The sequence below is a fragment of the Natrix helvetica genome (assembly GCF_964273705.1).
Source record: "Natrix helvetica genome assembly, chromosome: 3".
Lineage (NCBI taxonomy): Eukaryota > Metazoa > Chordata > Lepidosauria > Squamata > Natricidae > Natrix > Natrix helvetica.
Window position 1 is genome coordinate 89,257,760 of NC_138549.1, and position 15,000 is coordinate 89,272,759.

A 15,000-nucleotide genomic window follows, 5' to 3' on the forward strand; every position below is an offset into this window, starting at 1 on the left:
ATGATTTATCATAGGCTGGACACAAAGACATAACTCAACATTTTACAATCTTACAAAGCTCCAGATACATGGATGAACTCTCAGATTTCTGTGGCCAACATGGAAAGTTCTGAAAATTCCAAGAGTTGAAGGCCACTCATCTGGAGGATACTAAAGTTGAAGAAGGCAGGACTCAGAGCTATATTGTCCTATGGAAATTCATTGCTTCTACAGACTTATGTCTGTAGAACTTTGGTCAGTTTTTACTATGCCCAAGTGATTTGAAAGAGAGCCATTCAATAGCTCTAAAGACTGGAATTGCCTCCCAGAATATCCGTTTTAAGGATGGGTAGAAGATAGCTGGATGGATGCAGTGGCTCCATGGCTAAGAAGCTGCGGTTGTCGATCAGAAAGGTCGGCAGTTTGGTGGTTTGAATCCCTAGTGCCGCATAACAGAGTGAGCTCCTGTTACTTGTTCCAGCTTCTGCCAACCTTGCAGTTTGAAAGCACGTAAAAAATGCAAGTAGAAAAATAGGAACCACCTTTGGTGGGAAGGTAACAGTGTTCCGTGCGCCTTCGGTGTTTAGTCATGCTGGCCACATGACCACGGAGATGTCTTCGGACAGCGCTGGCTCTTCAGCTTTGAAACAGAGATGAGCTCTGGCCCCTAGAGTCGGGAATGACTAGCACTTATGTGCGAGGGGAACCTTTATCTTTACCTTATAGCTGGAGAGCTATTGTTAGTTCAGGTGTGATTTGTGACAAATCAACAAAAGTGCAGCTGCTAAAATGGTCTCTCTCCATCTCTGATTGCTGAAAAGAAAATGTGAATTGGAGGAAATTTAAAAGTAGTGTTTATGTGAAAAGACCTATGAGCTCAGTTTTCTTGAGCAAGTAAGTATATTTAGTGGTACTTTGCACTACTACTTCATAGTTTAGTGATCAGTGTTCATAGTAAATCAAAGTAGATTGGTCAGAACTTCCTGTTTAGTGTGACATTCTGAACTTCCGTAATTTCCTCAGAATCTCCCACCTAGAGTTCATTTTTTTTGGTCATGTTTTGTGATGCGTCTCCTCTAGCCTAACCCACTCACCTGTAATAATAGAGCTGGCCCCAGACAGAGTTTTCTCGAAATTAATTTTCCTCAAATTATTTTGATTGAAGTGTTTCATCTTTGGCCTAAAAGCCAATATATTTGCTCTACCACAAATACTGTACTGGTATTCGTTATAATGGGGTAAGATTTTAAAAATCTTACTACTTACTGAAAAAGTGATGTCAGCAAATTCAAAGTTATGGTTGGGAAACTACATCTCCCAATTTTAGAAAATCCAGTCTCAGTATGAGGCCATATATCCTCCAGTGATCCACCACAGCTCAAGGGGAAAATTTTAAATCTCAGTGCTATAGAAGACAGTATTTTATTGCTATGCATTTTTTAATCAGGGCATATTTGTGCTTTTCATCTAGCAATATTCTTTCTCTTCTATACAACCATTAAAGATCCAGAATATTCTACTTCCTTTGCCTTTAGCCCTTCCATCACTATGCCTGCAAAGGTAGCAAATGAACCTGAGTTTTCTTTTCTTTTCTTTTTTGGGTATGCTTTTGTTTAGAATTTCTGCCTTTCTACTGCTCTCTCTCTCTCTCTCAACACTCTCCCTCTCACACAGATGCGGGGGTAGAGAAAAAGGAGACATTTTCTCTGGTGCTAATGTATTTTTTCCCTGGAAAATGTGTAAATAGATATGAGCAAACTGTCTAAAAGTTATTCAGCTACCCAGTGAACCATGTAATCTGTTGGTTCATACAGACAACAGATAATAGAGTGAGATATTTCCTTTACATTGCCTGGGTAGAGTCTCGGCGCAAAGAGTCAATTTGTGTCCTGTCAGGGCATGTTACAACACACTATATTATCACTTTAGGAACAGGCAATTTGGATAATGAATATATGATTTAAAGAGCAAAAATGAAAAGGCTATTTAGCAGATTAGATATCTGTGAAGTTAGAAATTTTGCATCCGGAATTTTGTTTTATGTTTTTCTTAATTCTGATTAGTTATGCCTATTTCCTTGGCTGCAATTGGCGTCTCTCTTGCCAAGACTTCTCTTTTTCACTGTGCCACACATAATTTAAAGTAGGCCTTTTGTGGCTATATCTTGCCTTCCTTAAACATCCTACATTTTTGTTTGTCTGTTTTAAAATTATCTTCTGGAGAGGCAGCATGCTGCTACATGTGGCCAGGTTGCCAATGGAATTGGCCTTTGTACCAAACAAAACCTAACTCTAAAAGGAAAATGTGTCACTAGAAATTTTTACATTCCCCCGATGTCTAGTAATGTAAAATAGGTTCATATTATTGCATATTTAAGATCATAATTAGAGGCATCTGTCTAGCTTGACCTAGTAAAGATTTTTTTAAAAAACAAGGGAAGTCTGTAATGCTTATAGTTCATTCTACTGTCAGATTTCCAAAATGCAGTTAGGATACTTCCAGACAGGGATTTTGCACTTCTCCCAAACCAACTCTGCATCATATCAACATACCTGGCCAGTAGCTAGGCAGAACACCCCCCCGCAACCCAGTTCTACTTGCATTCATTGGTTTGTAGCCATCTATTTTTGCCTCCAGAAAATGCTTAAGGTGTCTATACGGAGTCTGAATGCATCCTTGGAGATCTTGTGCTAGAGATTGATGTTTTGCTTTGCAACTGGCCACATTTATATTTTTTGAAACAAAAATAATCTTAATAGAATGATATTTTAAACATTAGATTGGCATAGATAGATAACCAGCAGTTATCATGTTGTTTACCATTTAAAAGCAATATAAACATAATATAAATGACCGCCACCTAAGATTTCATTGGGGCTTTTTTAAGCAAGACTACGACTGGACCCAATCGAATGAAGGCTCCAAAATGGACAGAAGATTGTTGCCTGAATTTTTCTGAAGTCACAACAATATTGTTATTAACAGTATTATTTGACAAAATGATTGGAGAAAGTCCTAAGGATGTGGAGAATCCCATTGAAATGTTTTACGATATTTCTTTTTAGTTCCTTTGCTAATCTTTTTCAGGCGAAATTCATCAATAGTCTAAGAAGTGATAAGCCATGATACATATAATTCTTGGCTTACCCAATATCCCTCCATTGTTTTGCTACATTGCTCCAAATTTTGCTTAGATCAAATTTCAGAGGCAAGTTGAGAAAATTGACAAAAGGTGTACAAACAAAGCAAAAAGGAGGGAGACCTTGTCAAAAAAAAACCTGCTTGATCCAAAAATTTTGACCATACCACAATGGCCAAAAGACACAATCCTTTTTGTCCTTTGGTAAATACAGGAAAACCATGGGTCATGATACAAAATACTGTCTTATTTTGCATCTTCTTCTATCTTCTATCCCCGTGCCTGAATTGTATACTTATTGTGTTTGGGCTGCATCAGAAAACAGCATGAATACATTCTTATGAGTATTAGAACACGCATGGAAACGAAGAGCCCCCAATGACCTTTGTAGTCTTTACTGATCACTTGTGTTTGTTGTAGTAGGAAGGCAAACACAAGCATAGAAGTGTTATTGAACAGCAAACCCTTCAAAAAATTCACCAGTCTTTTGTACTGAAGTTGCAGAGCAGTTGGGGGGCCCCCTTTCAGACAGCGTACTTATGCAAGTATTAAGAACTAGCTGAGATAAGAAGTAAAGCTTAAGAGACCTTCATCATTAGCTGCTAGTGCTGGAGATTAGTGATGCAGCTATCGGATTACTGATGGAAAGAGGGCTAGTGCTGACTAATTGTTCATTAATGCCTAAAAAAATAAGATAGTGGTAGTCAAAACTCACCACTATTTGTCCCTTCAAAGTAACTAGAAATTGGATAGGGTTGTAAGTGATGATCCTGAAGTTTGAAGGAATACATTTAATTTCAGTTTACAGAGCAAATGATTCTTGGTGCATTTCAACAATTCACCAACCAGACACTTTTATGACAGAAGTGAGCACATTTTGAGGCTTGAAAGATCTCTCCTTCCCCTCCTTTTTTTAAAACCAGAATTCAAGAGATTTACATATCAGAATCAAAGGATTAAGTAGTGATGTGGGTAGGTGGACACATGTTAGGAAATAAGAAAGTGTTTCAAATCCTTTATGAGCTAATAATGTAGATCTTTACATATATAGTTCCCTCTTGATTGTTCATCAAACAGTCTTTTTATATAACCTTATACAGGAGAGAAAATGTATTTGTTATAGATTAACTGTAAATTATTCAAGGATCAACCAATTCATTCTAAAGTAACTTCTGTCCATTGTTATTGGTGGCAGGGAGCTAACCTGTAACACGTGCTTTGATCAGTTTTTCCCAGTTAAGGACACAGATGCTTTGGCTACTCATTCTGATCACTAATATGAACATATTGGCCGGACCATTATTTAGGGCCCTTCCTTTTGTATTTGTGTCATATCCGTCATCAGACGTTGGTGATCATATTGGCAATCCTATTTTTATCAACAGCCACATGAAAAAGTGCTGTTGAATTTTGTCCAAACCAATCCCTTAGATTTTGAAGCCATGATGTTCTTCTTCTGCCTGGACCTTGTTTACCTTCAATCTTTCCTTGGAGGATTAAGTCAGAGGTGGGTTTCAAATCCTGGCGCTACCAGTTCGCTTGTGTTTCCCACAAGCTCGTCTGCATGACCGGGCGGGTGGGTGGAGCCTCCTGCTACCGCCATTACCGGTTCGGCCAATCTGGGCTGAACCGGGAGCAACCCACCTCTGGATTAAGTGAAGTATGCCATATTTTTCTGGGTGTCGCATTACATGTCCAAAATATTCTAACTTTTGCTTTTTTATGGTTTTGATGATTACCTTTGGCTTTCCCAGGCAGATTATCATCTTCTCATTTCTGATTTTGTCAACCCAATTTATAAATAACATTCACCTGTAAATCCACATTTAAAATTTTTGTAGTCTCTTCAAGTGTTTGTCTGTCAGAGACCAACTCTCTACTCCATAGGACAGGATAGAAAAGATGTAGCATCTGACAAGCCTAGTTTTCAATATTAGGCTTATGTGGTGAAGCTCTTTTTCATTTTGAAGAACGCTGTTTGAACTTTCTCTATCCTTGTTTTTACTTCAGTGGTCATGTTCCAGCTTTCATGTAAATTAGAAGCGAGGTATGTGATCCTTTCTACTTTTTCTAGTGGTATTCCTTCTGAAGTTATCAATGGTAAATTAATGGGTTGTTTGCTGATGACCATGATCTTGGTTTTTGAGGTGTTAAGCTTCAAGCCATATTTTCAGATATTTCTGTGACTCTGTTGATGAGGAACTGAAGGTCTTCATGCTTACTGGCAAGAACTTATCCTTTCAATTATTTATAGTTTCACAGTCTGGAAGCAAGTAATATACAGGTGGTCCATCTTACCTGTGCGGCTTTACTGCATCTAAACAAATGAGAATAATGAGATCACACTTATCTATTCTATTATCTATCAATCTATCTATCTATCTATCTATCTATCTATCTATCTATCTATCTATCTATCTATCATCATCTGCAATTTCAACCAATTTTAGTAATTTGAAGTGGATTAAATCCATCTACACTAATGTTGAACAAAACATTCAATAAGCATGTTTAACATTTCATATTTCCCCTTAAGCTTAAAAATGTAATTATATAGCATGTAAATTGTGAGATATTTAGCAATTTAAAAATGCTTTTCTTTTGCATTTGGTTCTGAAGTTGTGGTTTATTTGGTTTTTTATTTTGTTGTTTCTGAATGTCAATGCCTCGTTGAACACTATTTACAATCCATGAAAGACAGATTCCTGTAACATGCAGTCATTTCTCTTACTCTTTATTAAGTTGGGATAGGTTGAGCTGATAAAAATTATCCAACAAATTCCTTAGCACAGTGGAGATATGAATCCTCCCTGTTAAACTGAACAATCTTTATATCAATCAACTCTTTAACACTGATGACTCTGATTGAGCATTCCATTTTTGCTCCAATGGTATACTGTCTCTAGATTGTTCATTTAAACGGTATTTACGTTGCCTCTAAACTGAATTGTCACCTGCATATATAAACGTGAAACCAATGTTCAAGTCACAATTAGGCATAATGCAGAGGCATCCAAGACAAGCCATGATAGCATCACGTACATCAGGTCATCATTATACAAATGATGCAAATTCCCAAACTGCATCTTTTGTGTAACGATGTGGAAAAGTGTGTGATGTCTCTTGCTCTTTATGCCACCATTCTCCCAGGCAGATGCCCATGAATAAACCATTTATTTTAAAACTAGGAAAGGAGAAAGTCCCAAATAAAGAATCCATCTGAAATACTGCATTATCTTTCATCCCCAATGAAATGCCTCATGTCATTCTGCGATATGTAAGCAAAAATGGATTCCAATCATTTTTAAAATTGATTATTAAAGAATAGTTTAACTTCCACCCATGTTTAGCACTGATCTAGCAGTTAACAATTCGTTATGATAATGTTTTGTTGTTAGTTGTAAAGTTGTGTCTGACCTACTGCGACTCCATTGACAACCTTCCTCCAGGCCTTCCTGTCCTCTACCATCCTCTGGAGTCTATTTAAGCTCACACCTACTGATTCATTGACTCCATCCAACCACCTCATTCTCTGTCGTCCCCTTCTTCTTTTGTCCTCAATCTTTTCCAGCATTAGGCTTTTCTACAGTGTCTTCTTCCTCCTCATTAGGTGGCCAAAGTATTTAAGTTTCATCTTCATCTTAATATTACTTTCTACCTAACCGAAGACAATGGTTAGAGAAATGTGGGAGAAAACTTGCTGCATTTCTTTTTGTGTAAATAGCTATTGGAATTTGCCTTGTAATTCTGAACCTTACCATTGTGTACATAGCACTCATAACTCTTTCAAGATTTTAGCACAAAACTGAAAGTTGCAACTAGAAATTCCAAGTTGCCTGTTAGATAAAATATATCCAAGTCTTCTTGTTTGCTAAATGGCTTGAGTCTTCCAGTATACAAAATGATCCACATTTCGCTGTTTCCCTCAAAGGAAAGTACATGCCAAGGGCAAACTCAGCACACAAAAAAGGATTTTAAGCTCACTAACATCCATATCCAATGAAAATATATGTCAGTGTTTAAACTAAGTTCAATGGCAGGTCTAATATCTTTTTTGGGTTACTTGGGTAGAAAATATTTTAGACCTTTCACTGAGTTAGGGAATTCTCTATTACTTATTGTACATATGATAACCTGAGAAACAGTAGAATTTGAAGAAGTCTGTTATCAGAAACTTTCTGCTTAAAATAAGTGAAAAACCCAGATTCTAAGACCCTATGTTCTCCCTCAACTTATTTTTTAATTCAATAAAGCTCCCACCAATCTACTTGCTAAAAATCGTACGGTTTCACAAGAACAGAACTGCTGAATCAGCCCAAAGCTTATGTTAGTCCACTGTTATGTTTCTCATTCTTGGAAGAAAGTTTATCAAGGGCCATCGGTTTTCAGAAGCCAATAACTCTTGATATGTGCCATTCATGTTTTTAAAACTATTCAGATTTCTGCCCATCATTATGACTTCGGTAATGAATGCCAGAAGTTAATTAATTCACAGGTTCCACAGTTATCAGTATTTTGAAGCAAAACCACATGAAGAGAATCTATTTTAAACCCTAAAGTAATATTAACATTGTTCATAACATAAAAAGGGAGAAAGACACAAAAATGCCATTCTGTATCTAAATCACCTTTTCCCTTCAAGTCCAAGACATCACATAGAGGATTGCCCTTCAATCCTTTAATAATGATCTATTTCTTTGAATAAAAGTGTGTTGTTTTGGAGCATCGTGCCAGAACATGGGGCCATAGTTTCTTCCCTTTGTTGCTGTCACTGACACCTCTGTGCGTATGTGTGTTTGTGTGTGTGAGAGAGTGAGAGTGAGAGAAAGTGCATGTATGTATGTGTGTGTGTATGCATACATACATGATTTGGCATGGAGTTTCCAAAGACCTCTCAGAAAATGAGCCACATAAAGAAGGTCATATGAGTAGGTGATGGAGACACACAAATATGTTCTGAGAGTCAGTTTCAGCCTTACAAAAGAGAAAGGGTCAGATTTTTTTTTTCATACTGGAGACCTCTGGAGATCTGAGTGTAGCAGAGTGGATTATGCAAAGGGCATATGAACAAAAGTTGGGAAATGAGAGTGGATAAAATCATGGAGCCTTGTCTAATAGTAGCAGTAATTATAACAAAACTACTTGTGAAAAGAGTTTAAACTTAAGTCAGTTAAATCACACACGGGTCAAAGCAATGTTCAGTTATGGCATTCAAACACTTCGTAAGGCTTCAGGCTAGTTTGGACAGAAATTTTCACAATGAAGCTGCTGCCTCTGTAAAGGTTCTGCTTTGAATTGTCGTCTTCTTTGTTTGAATGGACCTAAAGCAGACTCCAGAAAGCCAGGAATAAGGGGAGTCATACAAGAGTTGTGTTAGTCTGCTGTTATCATTGCACTGATGTTGAGGTTAGAGCTTTCTATTATTACCCTGCAGTTCCTCAATCCTGGAAGTTCCTTGAATTTGTTCTCTATAAACTGGCCTCAGACTTTAGCTTGAAGCATTTCTTATTTGCCTTAATAACGTTTTATAAATTGTTATTGCATTAGATGAATTTTCTGCACAAACTTTATTTTAAAGTGTTATAATTAACCCAGAACAAATAAGGTCATTTGAGATCTTAATGATGTTTCTTATGATCTTAAAACAAGACTAATTCAATAAAATATTTTTCTTTTCTCAAGTACATTGGATACTTCAAAGAATATTTTTTGAAGTTTGCTGCTAACTTCGGAGACTGGAAATGTAAAATGATAGACAAGACATTTCCATGGATAGCCAATTATGATGGATAGTCAATTTAAAAAGATCCATGGAAGATTATTTTTATATATGATTATTGCTATTAAACTAATTTATATGCGAAAATGAAAAAATGCCTACAATGGAGGAATGGTCGGCGAAGGTGACATAACTAGCAGAAAATGGCAAAATTATCTTGTTTGATTAGAGAAAGATCAACAACTAGATTTATTAGTGACTGGAAACCTCTTATGGATATTTTGCTAACAAAAAGATTGTTTTGTGGGATTACAGATTAGAAAGATAGGTTATGAAAAGAAGGAAATTATGATTTAACCTTAGAGAGAGAGGGTAAATTAGAAATTTATTTATAACTTCTGTTAAGGTGATTTGAAGCTGCTTCTTCATAATCTTCCCTTTCTTTCTTTTTCTTCCTTTTCCTTATTTTAACCCTAACTCTAACAAAAATATATCTGACAAAAAATGTCTTATTTCTGATTCAACAGGAAGTTCTCCAGACTTCCTGTTGAACAGACATGGGAGATGTGGGCTCCTAAGAGTCTCACATGAAACCTGTCTGACAAACCATCTCCGAAGATTCTTTTGAATCAGAACCCCACACTGGAGGTGGGGATGAAGAAGGGCAGCATCTCATCAGACCCTGAGAGAAGCAATAGATCTCTCGTGGGTTAGAGATTTGCCTATGAATCGGAATTGGAGCGGCAGGCTTTATGGCTGGCAAGATGCTGACCTTTTTGTCAAAATAAGTTTGGAACAGGCGGAGACTGGGAGAGATAAAACACCTGGTAAGAGAATTTAACTAACCCACAACTATAAATTAAATCTGGAAAATGCAAAGAAAATTTGAGAACATAAATAATATTGGTGGTCAGATCGGGACTTTTTTTCCCCTAAAAGAAAAAGAAGAAAGGAAGGCGGAGGATTGTAACACACACACACACACACACACACACACACACACACACTAGAAGTTCTTTGTCTGGGCTTTCGAATAGTAGAACAGAAAGTAGAACAGTTACAAAACCACATAACTATAATGTTAAATTTGGTTTTGTATCTTAAACAGAAACCAATATTTTTACTTTGTTTGAATTCTTTCCAGCTAAAATAATCAAGAAAAAAAACATGTTTTTCTTCTGAACCCACTCAATATAAACTCTAATCTGGTCTCGGATAATAGAAACCAAATATTTTGATCTGTTTTTCTCTGATAATGGATAATCTAACCTTGACTGTGTGGGAAGTTTTAATTAACCAACTACCATAAATCAGAAGTTGCAAGAGAAGGAGGCAAAAGAGACATGTACCTGAATCTAGCTCTTTATAAGTTTGTTCTAATTGTTATGTTTTAAGCAGCTGTGGCTGAACAGAGACGGAAGGTGACAGGGGGAAGAATTATTACAGAGATAAGAACTGGAAAATGCTAGGGGTTTTTCCCCTTTTTTCTTCCCTCCTTCATCTTTTTATTTTACTGCAAAAGATTAAGATGGCCCCAGCTTCACTTCCAGTTCCACAGTAGCTAAAACTTAAGGTGGACCAGAGCCTCAAAATAAGACTTTGTATAACTAACTGCAATCTTGGAACTGGATATTAAGGAAGAACAAAAGACCAAGATGGTTCCCGTTGTTCTCCCCTACAGCAGTGGAAGTGGACAAACTTAAGGAGGACCAGAACTCTGAAATAACTGTATAGCTATTTCCAACTTTGGAACTGGACATCATGGAAAGCTGGGAATTTGAAAAACTACGTAATATTATAAAAATATGCATAAATCATTAAAATCAAGCCTAATAGAATTCTGAACCCAGAGAAACAGATATCTAAAGAAGAATTCAAAGAAGAAGAGGGGCAAGGGGGGCAAGATAATGAAGGAGTAGAAACAGAGGGAAACAAAAGGCAGACAAAAAAGGTGGAGGCTGTTAGTGACATAAGGGAAATTGAAGGGGGGGGTTTGCCCCAACAAAGAGAAATAAAAAACATCCTTTTGGTGGTGACCCAGGGAAAGTTGGGGAGAGTGGATGTGCCGAAGCAGAGAGAAGGGAGAGGGCAGGAGCAGAGAAGTGGGACAAAAGACTTCCTAGGAAAAGAATCAGACAATCAGAAATTTTTATGTGGGAGAATATAAAACTAAGATAAGGGTTTTATTTCTAAATATGACAATAAAATTGAGTTGCTAATTGATTGAATGTAATAATGGAAAGATAATTAAGCAAAGGTTGAAATATATAGAATATGGATAAATATGATATTGATATTGATGTGGGGAGGATGTGAAAAACATGACAATAAAATGGAGTTGCTAACTGGTTGAATATAACAATGGAAAGACAACTAAACAAAGCCCAAAATATATGGAATGTGGATAAATATGAAATTGACATGGGGAGGTTGTAAAGCAGAGGTTTGCCATTCACTTTTATACATGATAATTAAACTGAGTGGCAAATTGACTGAAAACGACAACAGAAGGAAAAGTAAGCATGGGTTAAAATATATGAAACATAGATATACTGTACATAGAACTTTTAAGATGATGAAATAAAGCAGGATGTTTACCGCTTGTTATTCTATACAATAGATTAAGGGAATTGAAATGAATATTGAACAGCAACGTTTGCTACTTATAGACAACTAAAGGTAATCTAATCCAAGACATGGAAAAATTGGAGAGGGAACATGAAATACACTTATAATGGGAAACTATTGAGACTTAAAGGCAGAATCACAAATTGGGGCACATAAGGATGTATAATTATATAAAGATAATGATGACAATAGCTGGGAATTGTAACCAGGTCTACATCTTGACCAAAATTAGGCCGGGGTGGTGGTGGTTAAAAGTACAATGACTATATATGTATACTTTTTGTTCTATTTTTCTTTTCTTTTTTTTTAAAAAAGGAGGTGAATATATGTTTAAAATTAAATATGTATATTGAAAAGTAACTATAAATACCATCAACAGAAAATGGAGCTTGTTCAGAAGCTGAAATACAAGTTAATGAGATGAAGAGTGCGAAGAAAAGGAGAGAGGTAAGGGAAGGAAAGAGGGATAGGAGGCAGGGTAGGAGGGGGGAAGGGGGAAAGAAATTAGGAGTGGAAAGGGGAGAGAGGAGTAGGAGAGAGGAAGGGGAAGTAGAGAAGGGAAGAAGGACAGAGAGAAGAAAGGAGGTAGGGAGGAGGATGAGAGAGGGAGAAGAAAATGAACGCACAAATATAGTGTATGGAGAGCAGAAGAGCCAATAACTGTTTTGTTTTTTTTTTGTTATGGGGAGTTGATGGTAAGATGAATTGATGTAGACATTTAATAATACAATATGATGTTGGCTATGTAATAGTATACATGTGATTATATGTTATGAAAATGAAAAATAAAAAACTTTACAAGTGCAAAAAAATGTCTTGCTTCTCTTCTTGCTTCTTTTCCTCCTTAATTTTATTCTTTCTATATAAAGTATGAATTCTTCCTTCTCCTGTTTGGTAATTAGGATTACATCTCACTACAACTTGACCTGGTCTAAGGTATAGATAAAGGTTCCCCTCACACATATGTGCTAGTTGTTCCTGACCCTAGGGGGCGGTGCTCATCTCCGTTTCAAAGCCGAAGAGCCAGCACTTTCCGAAGACGTCTCCGTGGTCATGTGGCCGGCATGACTAAATGCCAAAGGCACACGGAACTATGTTACTTCCACCAAAGGTGGTTCCTATTTTTGTACTCTCATTTTTATATGCTTTCGAACTGCTAGGTTGGCAGAAGGTGGGACAAGTAATGGGAGCTCACTCCATTATGCGGTGCTAGGGATTTGAACCGCCAAACTGCCGACCTTTCAAGCTCAGCATCTTAGCCACTGAGCCACCACGTCCCTCTGACCTGGTCTATGATAATCCAAATGCAGAATATGACAGCGAATACTGTGAAGAATGTTTTGTGCTTGTTGGATCGGACTCTGGTATAATCGAACACACTTTCAAGGCTTCTTTGATCCATATTGGTACAAAAGCTTTAGAGAGGCCTGTTTCTGAGCACATCACATAATAGGTTTTACCCATTTTAAATAGATTGCAATGAGCTATGAGCAAATCTGCTTGGGAGTGTTACATAGGTGTGAACAGTCAGCATTCACTTCTGTAGCATAAGGAACTGCATTCAATGTAGGAAGTGGTGAGAACAATTCAGCACAAAACTGTGCACCTATCTTCTCATAATGAATGGTAGGAGCGCCCCTCCAAAGACAGCTACATAGCCCCTGAAGCATTAGTTGCATCTTTATGAGCCTGTGCAAGACAAGTTAAAATAAACTAATCAATGGCAAGATTATACATGGAAGGGAAGTTTCTGTTATGATGAACGAGTCAAGCTCTTTGGCATCAGCTTGAAAAACCAAAGTCTTCCACAATGTGGCTAATTTTTGCCAGTTACCCAAATGCACAAGTAGTCCTTGACTTACATCCATTTGTTTAGAGACCATTTGAAGTTACAACAGCACTGAAAAAAGTGAGCTATGACCAGTCCTTGGCAACCAGCATGTCTTTTGCAGCATGCTGTGATCACTTGATCACCATTTGCAACCTTCCCAGTCAGCTTCCAGCAGCAAAATCAGTAGGAAAATCCAGATTTGCTTAAAACTGCATGAATCACTTAACAATCACAGTGATTAACTTAACAACCATGGCAAAAAAAGGTTGTAACATTGGACACAACTCACTTAACAAACGCTGTGCTTAGCAACAGAAGTTTTGGTACCAACTGTGGTCATAACTTGAGATCTCCCTGTATCAAATTATTCCTGAAATTTGTTAGCAATTATTTTAGCAGTAACACAATATTTAGACGGATGTTAGGCATTGATTGAAATGTTACTTATTTATTAAAACTTATGCATCCTATTTTTCTCTAGTGGCTCAAGGTTATATGGAAGAGGTTTCTACCTATTTCATCCTCAATGGAAGAATGAAAAGGTAGAATGAAAAGATAGATTGAAAGATAATAAAAGGCTACCCAGGAAGATCAGTGGTTGAATAAAACTTTGAACATGAATGAATGTCCAAAATTGAACAATTATGCTACACTAGCCTTGAAACAAGAAAAGTTTTTACCTTCTTCAATTGATCCCATTTTTTGATTTACCAAGCGGTGCCAGGATATTGGATAAATCTCTATAGGCATTGACTATAGAGGCATTCAAAACTTCATCAGGCTGTGTTGTCTGATCTGTTGAAAACTCTTCCTCACAAGTTCTCATCCTTCAGTCTGTGTGCCAAGACTTAGTTACCTGGTAAGATTTTACTATGACCATAGTCACCACACTATAAAAAAGATGTTGAGATTCTAGAAAAAGTGCAGAGAAGAGCAACCAGGAAGATTAGGGAACTGGAGGCTAAAACATATGAAGAACGGTTGCAGGAAATGGGTATGTCTAGTCTAGTGAAGAGAAGGGGAGACATGATAGCAGTGTCCCAATATTTGAGTGGCTGCAGAGAGGAGGGGGTCAAGCTATTTTCCAAAGCACCTGAAGGCCAGACAAGGAATAATGGATGGAAACTGGCCAAGGAGAGATTCAACGTAGAAATAAGGAATAACTTTCTGACAGTGAGAACAATCAACCAATGGAACAGCTTGCCCTCGGAAGTTGTGGGAGCGTTATCACGTGAGACTTTCAAGAAGAGATTGGACTGCCATTTGTCAGAAATGGTGTAGGGTCTCCTGCTTGAGCGCGGGTTTGGATTAGATGACCTATAAGGTCCCTTCCAACTCTGTTAGTCTGTAATCTGTAATCTCCATTGCCACAATTAGCAGTAAAGAAGGCAATAATGAATTCTGCTTTACCGTGAAGGCAGACGTATCAATAACATTAGCTTTACTTTATGTAAGCCAATGTATTTAAGCCATGGCGTAGCTAAAGTACTGTATTTTTCGGAGTATAAGACACACCGGAGTATAAGATGGACCAAGGTTTTGAACAGGCAAATTTTTAAAAAAGTAGGTAGGTAGATAGATGGAGAGAGAAAGAAATATAGTAGATAGGTAGGGAGAGAGAGAGAGTAGGTAGTTAGGAAGGTAGATAGAGGAATAGAGAGAGAGAGAAATAAAGTAGGTAGGTAGGTAGATAGAGGGATAGAG

At 37.3% G+C, this 15,000-nt stretch overlaps 1 long non-coding RNA gene across 1 annotated transcript in view; it reads left to right on the plus strand.

Moving 5' to 3' along the window:
• Window positions 1–15,000, plus strand: part of LOC309390148 — a 37,192-nt gene that overhangs the window by 18,204 nt on the left and 3,988 nt on the right. Inside the window, exon 2 of the long non-coding RNA XR_014175075.1 lies at window positions 9,377–9,664. This is a non-coding gene — a long non-coding RNA (uncharacterized lncRNA). The remainder of the gene's footprint in view (window positions 1–9,376; window positions 9,665–15,000) is intronic.